Genomic DNA, 10,121 nt, shown 5'->3' on the forward strand with positions numbered 1-10,121 from the left:
ACCAAGCATGGGAAGACTGGATGAGAAACAGGATTGACTGTCCAGGACAGTGTGAATGGAGACATGGAGAGCCCTTGCCAGGGGACCGCAGAGTCAGTCCCGTCAATAGCTCAGCTCAGACCAGGAACATCCTGCTGCGGAGCTCGGTGAGATTTCCCCACTGGCATGACTTCCCCATTTTTGTCTTTTTGGTCAGCCTGACCTTTCCCCCTGTGGTTAGCAGTACAGGTCCCAAGACAACAAGGGCTTGTGAGCTTTTGTTCAGAAGACACCAGAGAGAAGGAAGTGGAGGGAACCTTCCTGTCATTTCAAAGCTGCCTGGGGATGTGCCCCAGATGGGAAACAGGTGATGTCACTGGAGCAGGGAGGTCTTAGACGTGCAGGGAGAACACGATGGGCCCATGGGCCACCTGAGCCCGACCTGTCCCAAGGTGGTTCATAAACCCTGTTCAGAGAGGTCTTCCTCTGGTGTGGAGAAGCAGATTCGGGGGGAACCCACCCCTCCAGCAGCGTCAGCTCTCTCCCAGCAGGCCCCCCTTTTCCCTGCCCCTGGCTAGAGGCATCTGTGTCAACAGCACATCTAGGTGGCAGGCCAGGGCTACTGGGCTCCACTTACAACAGAAACTGCCATTAACAACAACAGGAAACAACCAGCAGAGGAGCTGGGAGCCTCCTGACTCACCAAAAGCTGAAAAGCTTAGTTTTCACATGGGATCTCTGGACTTTGAAGTTGTGTCCATTATTTAAGAAATAAATTTGAAAAAAAAAAAAAAAGAAATAAATTTGAGTTCTGGCCAAGATGAAGCTGTAGGTAGACACACTTTGCCTCCTTGCACAATCAAAAGGAGGACAACAACAAATTTAAGGCCAAAAAAACAACCAAATTGCCAGAAAATCGAACTGTATGGAATTCAGAGAAGCAAGGAGTTAAGGAAGAAGCACTCATCCAGACCACTAGGAGGGGTGGGGATGGGCAGCTGGGGTAGAGAGGACATGTGACAAGTTGGCAGCTGGAGGAACAGGCACGCAAGGCTGCAGCTGGAGGATGGGAGAAGTCCCACATTCGCATGCGGATATACTGGGGGGAATAACTGAGGAGCAAGAACGCAAAACCCAGGGTTGCAGTGTGGAGAAATAAAGACTCAAAACCTTTGACTGTAAACACCGGAGGTTGTTGTATTGGGAGAAACTCTCAGCCTCACAGGAGAGTTCGTTGGAGAGACCCACCATGTCCTAGAATGTACACAAACCCACCCACCTTGGAATAAGCACCAGAAGGGCCCAATTTGTTTGTGAGTAGTGGGGAAAGTGACTGAAAGCCGCCAGGAGCCAAGCAAGCATCATGGTTCCCTCTTGGATGCCTTCTCCATGTACAGTGCCACAACTCAGAGATGTGGGTTGCCCCGCCGTGGGGAATACCTAAGGCCCTGCCCTCTATGATGTAACAGGTACACAAAGAGAAAAAAAATAAGGCCCAAGTGAGAGAACAGATCAAAGCTCCAGAAAAACAACTAAGTGGCAAAGGAATAGCCAACCTATCAGATGCACAGTTCAAAACACTGGTAATGAGGATGCTCACAGAAATGGTTGAATATGGTTGCAAAATAGAGTAAAAAGTGAAGGCAATGCAAAGTGAAGAAAGGAAAGTGTACAGAGAACCAACAGTGAAGGGAAGAAAACTGGGACTCAAATGAATGATTTAGAGCAGAAGGAAGAAAGAAACATTCAAGCAGAACAGAAGGAAGAAACAAGAATTCCAAAAAATGAGGAGAGGCTTAGGAACCTCCAGGACAACTTTAAACTTTCCAACATCTGAATCATAGGGGTGCCAGAAGGATAAGAGGAAGAGCAAGAAATTGAAAACTTATTTGAAAACATAATGAAGGAGTACTTCTCCAATCTGGCAAAAGAAATAGACTTCCAGGAAGTCCAGGAAGCTCAGACAGTCCCAAAGATGTTGGAGCCAAGGAAGCACACACCAAAGCACATCATAACTACATTACCCAAGATTAAAGATAAGGAAAGAATCTTAAAAGCAACAAGAGAAAAGGAGAGAGTTACTACAAAGGAGTTCCCATTAGACTACCAGCTGATTTCTCAAAAGAAACCTTACAGGCAAGACAGGGTTGGAAAGAAGTATTCGAAGTCATGAAAGGCAAGGACCTACACCAGATTACTCTATGCAATACAGTTGTCATTGAGAAGGAAGGGCAGATAAGAGCTTCTCAGATAAGGTCAAGTTAAAGGAGTTCATCATCAATAAGCCCTTATTATGTGAAATGATAAAGGGACTCTATCTATGAAAAATAAGATGATCAAAAGTATAAACAGTAAAATCACAAGAATCCCAACAACTATCAACAACTGAACTTAAAAAACAAAAACAAAAACAAACTAAATAAACAACTACAACAGGAACAGAGTCACAGAAATGGAGATCACATGGAGAGTAATCAGCTGGCAGGAGGAAAGAGGAAAATGGGGGAAAGGTACAGGAATAAGAAGCATAATTAGTAAGTAGAAAATACACAGAGGGAGGTTAAGAACAGTATAGGAAATGGAGAATCCAAAGAACTTACAAGTATGACCCATGGACATGAACTAAGAGAGGAGAAATGCTAGTGGATGGGGTGCAGGGTGGAGGGGAATAAAGGAGAGGAAAATATGGGACAACTATAATAGCATAATCAATAAATACACTTTAAAAAACATAATGAGTTAATTACATTAAAAACACAAGGTCACTAGGACCCCCACCTCCTCCATGATTTAAGGCCAAAGCTGAGTCTCATCCCTGTCCCCCTGCTCCCAGTGATCACAGTATCTCCAGCAGAGCAAGTGCTCTAGGTAGTTGAAGGTGGGTGTGGAGAGCAAGGTCCAGCCCTGTGTCCCAGGGCTACTAACATGTGGCCTTGGGCTGGGGACCCTCAGGTCCAGAGAGAGGAAGGGACACACAGAGCCGGCCCATGTCCAGGCAGCATTCCCAACAGACACTGCCTCCCATCAGAAGGGGGGAGAGCAGGAGGGTTGAGAGAGCTGCCCTTTATCAGGGCACAGCCAACAGCACAAACTCAGCCTCTCACAACCCTGGAGAGCCAGAAGCCTGAACCCCTCTCATTTTTCTCAGACTAGGGCAAAGGGCCTCCCAGAGGCTTACCAGGCCCCACATGTCCGTCCCCATAGCCTCTCTCCCCCTGAGCTCACTCTAGCAACAGTCCAGCCTTGGGGCCTTTGTACTTGCTGGGGTTTTTTTCTGCCCAGAAGAATTTTCCCCAGAAATCTGTAGGTTCACTCCCTCCCCTCCTTAGATTTTCTGACCCATCCTCTCCTTTGTGCAGCCTTTCCTGACCACACCGCCCCCACACACCCGGGCCCTTCCTGGCTCACATTCTCACAGCACATCTTCCCATCTGGACTCATATGTCCGACTTCTTCATTCTTTTGCCTGTCTGCTCCCACTAAAATGCAAGCTCTGTGAGGCAGGGGTTTGTATCTGTTTGCTCTCTGCTGTATCCCCAGAACCTAGAAAAATGCTCAGCACATAGTAGGTGCTCAAGAAATATTTACTTGACAGAATGAATGTGAGCAGATCTGGAAGAAGAGGACCCAACCTGTTCACACAGGGCTAACTCCTATATTTTGGGGTGTAGACTGCATGCTAAATGCGATGTTCTCCAAGACCCCTCTGCTCCTCACCCTCAGATGCCCGGGATCTGCTTTTCCACCAAAACCCAACATCCCCAGTGCAGTTACAACTCTTTCCCAATAAGGCACATAATGTCGGTGAAGCCCAGCACACTGCCTCTCCCAGGAGGTTACTGTGGCTGAGCAGGGACCCCTAGAGGGGAGGCCCCATGACAAAGTGAAGGGCACCTGAGGGGGGGTGTCTGGGGGAGGGTGGCCACATGAGGGGCCTCATGAGGGTTAGCAGTATGGCGGAATGTTAGCCTCTTCCAGTTCAGTTCACCTGGGGGATCAGGTTCAAGAAATCCAGTTACACCATGTATACTCACGTGACACTAATTGGTAAGCCAGGAGGTTTATTCATTTACAATAGGTGTATACTTTGGCCCCAGAATTAGTCTGCTTGAGAGATCAGGTTATATACCAATAGTTTTTTGGGGGGAAGCAAAGAATGAGAACAGGGAAGCTGAGTGGTGTCCAAAAGAAACTTGTCAGGATTTTGAAGCATGCCCTTGTCCTTTCTTGGGAAGTCTCTTCATAAAGGACTGCCCTGGGCACCTCTGAGTGCTTGTCATCATGACTGTCATCCCAAATCACAGATGTGGGACCCCTGGCAGGTAAGAGACACAGGAGACTGTTAAATAGGCCACCAACAAACCAGAGCACGGCTGAACGTGGGCCAGAGCCACTCCGGTTTATTTCATAATCATTCAGAGTTGATTCAAGTTGTCTCAGAAGGGCGACCTTTGGTGGTCTTCCTGCTAAATCAAGAGACTGGAGCTCAGTTACTTTAGAAATCTCGGGGTCCTGAGGTCAGAGTCTCCCCAAAGGGTGATCTGAGCTGTATGCTGGGCGCTGCCCTTTGGGCACGAGGACGACCTGTTGTTTCCAAACATCTGACTTTATGACCCATTAATTTTTCAAACAAATTCTACATGGGGCACTAACATGGGCTGCCATCTTTAATTTGGTAAAAATAAAGATGTTTTTAAATTGCAACTTTTATCACTTTCACTTCATAAACTACTGGCCATGTCAACCACAAGAGGTGGGGGAACAGAAGATAAGATTCCAGGACAGTCTTCCCAAAAAAGGGGCCTTTTATCTCTTTTTGCCACAGACAGACCCACCTCCACCCTAGTGTGCTGTCCATGACCAGTGGCAGGGGGTCAGCGGCTGACACCAATAGGAGCACCCCCAGCAAACCCAGGCTGCGGTGTCAGCCATGGGAGGCCCTTCTTCCCTCACTGGGCAGCCCCAGGCTCAGCGCCCTGCCCATGCCAGGCCTGTCTCATAGCTCCTTTCCCCCTCTCCTATTTTCCATCCACACAGAGATGGAGTGAGCTTTAGAAACCGCAAAGCAGATCCATTGTCTGCCTGCCCAGAGCCTCCAGGGGCAAGCCTCGTGCACTCCATCCAAAGACCAAGCTCTGCACCAGATCCTATAGGTAGGGATCAGGTGTCCAGTTGTCCTGAGACAGTCCTGTGTCTTACTTCGTACCTCCGGGCCTGATTTCTGAAACATCCTGCCCCTTCTCCATGGTCCCACAGGGATGACACGTGTGTCATCTTCCCCAAAAGCCATTACCGATCCACATCTGGCCCCTGCCCTCCGGCCTCCAGCCTGGCTGGCCTGCCTGGCCTTTCTGCCTGTGCTCAGGGGCATCACACCCCCTTTTCCCTCGGGATCTGGAAGTCTGACCACCAACTTCGCTCTCCTTCCTTCAGCAAGGACTATGAGCCTTTCGAGCCCCTGAAACAATAGAAGAGCAGATGAGAAAAACTGAGCACACAGGAAAGCAACGTGGGCCCTGCGTGGGGTAGGAAACCAGTGATAAATGACCCAGTGTCATTCATGGGGGGGCTCAGGAGCAGCGTGGCCATAATGAGCTCCTTATGCAGGACCTGAGAAGGAGGAAACCGCTGTGGCCTCACAGAGCTGCCACTGACTCTCACCCCAGTTCCTTGAGTGAGAAACATTTTGTTCACACTTCCTTCTTCTTGTTAGGACACAAGGCCCAGGGAGCCAGCGTGTGAATGCACTTGGGCAGGCACATGTGCCCCCCAGGACGTTCCCGGCCAACCTTTTGGGTGCCAGAATTGGATGAACATTATTTTCACAGCTTGGCAGGGTGCTTGTCATCAGGCTGAGAGATAAGCACTGGGAGTTGGCCCAGCAGGGAGAGGGGCCCCAGGCTGGGACAGCCAGCCCCTGGAGGAGCCTCTCCTACCCAAGCTCAGAGTGGAGCAGCCTTGCCCACCCCGCCCCCTCGGGGTCACTCTGGAGACATTGGTGGCTTGGGCCCAGCAGGGAGAGGGGCCCCAGACTGGGACACATGCCAGCATCCACTCCTTTCCTCCTGCCGAAAGTGCCGGGGCATGGGAAGGGCTGGAACCCTAACTCCTTTAACCCAAAGACACTTACTCAGAGTTCTTTCCCTTCTCTGTCTAGCCTCCCTCCATGAAGCCGTTCCTCTCTGACCATGGCCAGTGCTGCACCGCCATCACCCCACTCACTCCGCGTCTCCTTCGAGCTCACGTGCCAGGCTGGGGTGAGTTCGAGGTGTTTTGTGCATGACCGTCATGTGTCCTCATGTGAAATCAGGGACCACAGCTTCTACCCCCCAGCACTGCACTACCAGCCAGGTTGCAACCCGCACGTGAGGACGTAACACAGGACTCTCACTCTCAGCTTCACACTCTCTCTCCCTGTGTCTACCTGACAACAGGGTGACACACACACCGTCCAGGTGAGGCTTGGCTGCAACAAACAGCCATTGCTACCCCCACTTCACAGGTAAAGAGACAACTGAGGCTCTTGGAGGGGAGGTGCTTACACCCAAGATCACGGTGAGTAAGAGGAGAGTGAGGAGGGCTGTGGACAAGCCCACAACTCAGACCCTATAAAAGCCCCCGATGATGCTCACCGCTCCTCCTCTCTGAGATTCTCTGATGGGATCTGATGTTTTTCTCATCCTTCATTTGCACCCTGTCTTGCTGAGAAGGTCAACACCACCATTCCTGAAAGGGTCTCCTGCCTCCTAGGATGATACCGAGTCCCAGGCTCTCCCTAAGTAGTCTCAAGTCTTCCCTCAGCCCACTGCTCCTCCCCTACTCCCCAACCTCTCCATGGTTCATTGATACTGTGTTAACCCTGGTCCTCCCCACCCACCCATCATTGTAGCTTTGTACATGCAGATCTTGCTGACCCGCTCTCTGCCCAGGCCAGCTGGCTCACCCAGTCATGGGTGACTCGAGAGTCTAAGACCCCGGGCCGGGTGCCCAGGACTTCACTGGACCCCAGGCAGGCAGCCCCCGAGCTCTAGTTTGGGACATGAAATGACCATAACACTCTATTTCTGAACAAGGTCCAGCCCAAGCACTCTTCCTGGCTACCCCAGCAACTACACTTTTTAAGGGCAAAGACAAAAAGATCAATTTGTGTTTTGATTACACCACGGACTGTGTTTGTTCAATGGATCAATTATACAAGAAGACTCTTAAAGGACAAATACAAATTCCAAGTAATTCACAAAATAATGATATAATTGGCTTCCCATCCTTCACATGTTCGTACCTCTTCCCAAAGGACGTGGCCCTGGCAAGGATCTTCATACAGTTTTTCTTTGCAGGACACAGCTGCTCCTGAAATTTTGTGAGCAACCTTGTGTGACCTGGACCCTATCTCCACAGCCACCAGGGGGACTGGCCGTTTAAAGGAATCCATCAAAACCTCGCTTGTATTTTGCAAAATCATTTCCTAGTGATTTGAGGGTAAAGCAGGCTTCTTCAGCACTGGGCTGCTAAAAGTTTAGTTTCCTTTTCTTTAATTTTCTAGTTTCCTTATACTTTCCTTCCCATTCTGGCTGGGAAATGGCAATGAAAAGGCAAATTGCTTGGGCTAGAAGGGGAGAGCCAGCAGGGGCACCCAGTCATGGGCCCACAGGAGGCATGGCTGCTGTCCCACCCTGTGTGGGTGCCACACCTGCATTAAGGTTCCCTTAAGTCACAGGACCCCAGAGCCAGCAAGGACCTCAGCAAACAGCCACACCCTCCAGTCTCCTTCCCCCATCTCACAGATGAGGGAGCAGAGCTTCAGGGAGGTAGCACCACCGGCCCAAATTCAAAGGAGTAGGTCCAGCCCCTCCTGCCTCCCACTGGTCACTGTGCTGGCAAGGGGGCAGAAAGCTGCTTGTCCCCCTGCTGGATCCCTGGAGGACATGTGTGACTTGGAGGTGAGGACCCACAGGCCACTGTAGGGCAGGGGAACATGAGGGAGTGTTCCAGAAGAAGGACTGAGCAAACTATTAATGAGTATCCACCACACTCCTCCACCACCCCGGCTGTTGTCCCGGAAGCCCAGGTACAAGGGGCATTGTATCTTCACATTCTTTGTGTGGCAGTAACTGTGGCAGAGGTCACTGAGGAATCAAGGGGCAGCTTCCTGTTCTTGCTGCCAAAAGAGATTGCCCAAGTCCCCCCTTCACCTCAGCTGTCACCTCGCCAAGTCGGCACCCACAGCCTATCTTTCCTTGCTGCAGGGCCTCGTCCCTTCCAGCCCCTTCCTGGCTGGCTGGCCTCTGTCTTTCTTTTTGGCATGCTCTCCGGACCAAAAGCAGCAGGCCTCCTAGCCTCCCGCTCTCCTTGGTTGCTTCAGGCCCTCTCACCAGCTCGCTCCGGGTCTGCGCAGCCCCATCTCAGAAGTCAGATGTGGTCCTGCTGAGGAGCCTTGGGCTTCTACTCCCTGGCCTGGCCTGGGATGTGCCAGCTCCACTGGTACCTGCCTGTCCCCATCCTGGTGACTCTCCTATTGGCATGTCCCTGGGGCAGGAATCCTTCCATGGCCGTCCCTTTCATAGACTCCTACACCCCACTCTGCTTTTCTTTCCCTCGGGACATGTCCTGAGTGTTGTAGCCACCTGTCATCATGAGCTTGTGAGTTGACACTCATAGGCTTGGGGTGTGCACGTAGGTGCCCTCCGTTAGGGCGTTGGTGGGGGCTGGCTAGCCGCGCCGTGTTCATCACAGAACAACATATGTGTAACATCCGGGGATTTTTGGACAAGAGGGGGCTGAACAAGAAGCTGACTTACCCACCCCGCAGTCTTCAGGTTAGAATATGTCTCTGAACCACCCCCAGATGGTGAAATCTACATGTCTTGAAAGACAGTGAAAAATGAGGTTCCACTTCTCTTAGTCACCCTTTCTCCTGGGAAATGAGAATCGACGTTGATCGACACTATGCAAAATGAGGAAAGAGAAACACCCCTTTCCCTTTGTCCCTGCTCTGCAGGGCCGATGCTCACTCCTCTTCCTCGAGGCAGCAGACAGGAAGGACCTGGGCTGGCCCTGATTCTAGCTTCACCACCTCTCACCTGGCTGGGGTGCACCCTCTGCCTGAAATAAACACGTGTGCATGTGTTCCTGTGCACATGTGTGTGCACACACATGTGCACATGAACACACACAGGGGATGGCAAGAGGTTCAGGTGGCAGCCAGATATTCAATCAGGCCTCTCATTCAGTACCTTTCAAAATCTATTTTCAATATGATATTTAGACAGCATCAGCGCTCAGGTTGACATGTTACATGAACTTACCTCCTCCCACCTCAGATATTTCATGGTTTCTTTCCTTGTTCTAAATGGACCTCATTCAGGGACTGCAAAGGTTAACTCTGTCTGCTCATGTCACCCCTTCCTGACTTCATAAACTTTTGTCCTATCTCACTGTGGCTTTATCTTTCTGTCCCGAAGTTTCCTCCTCTGTCTTTCTCCACATGGCGGCATATCTCTGTGTGCACACACTTTTCTGGACCTCGCTGAGTCCCACTGATAGAATGAGCAGTTAGGAAGACATGAGCAGAGTGGGAAAGATAGGCCAGATACAGAAGGTCACCGGAGGGGAAAGCCCTGATACCTACCAACAGACAGAACTGGGAAAATAAGTACTGTAGGACCTCGCCCCCTGGCATGTGACCTTTCCTCCCCTGGCATGTCACTAGTATGGGGTAGACCCCCTTAGAGGAGGAACAAGGGGCCAGAGAAGAGCCTCACAAGCTCCCAGACAAGCCCTGGCATGACCACTCCCTTGAGCATTCAGCCCTCAGGACCATGAAGCTCTGACCTGCATCAGATCGTCTTAAGAACAAAGCCTTGGGGTCTGTTGGAGGCAGAGTCTTGGTAGAAACAGAAATAATCTCTAGGCCTCAGTTGCGTTTCTATTCCAGGCCCAGAAAATCAGCAAGGCCAGGCAGGGTGAGCCATGGCTGACTTCAGGACCAGCTGTGATGATGAATGACCCCCTAGCCTGGCACTGACCAATCACAGGAGATCACTCATGACCCTGAAAGGACACACCTAGGAAGTTGATGCATATTCCATTGAGATTCTCCCCCAAGAGCTCCAGATAAAAGCCCTAAAGATGAAGGAGACAGT

Source organism: Desmodus rotundus, chromosome 4 (genome assembly GCF_022682495.2).
Source record: "Desmodus rotundus isolate HL8 chromosome 4, HLdesRot8A.1, whole genome shotgun sequence".
Lineage (NCBI taxonomy): Eukaryota > Metazoa > Chordata > Mammalia > Chiroptera > Phyllostomidae > Desmodus > Desmodus rotundus.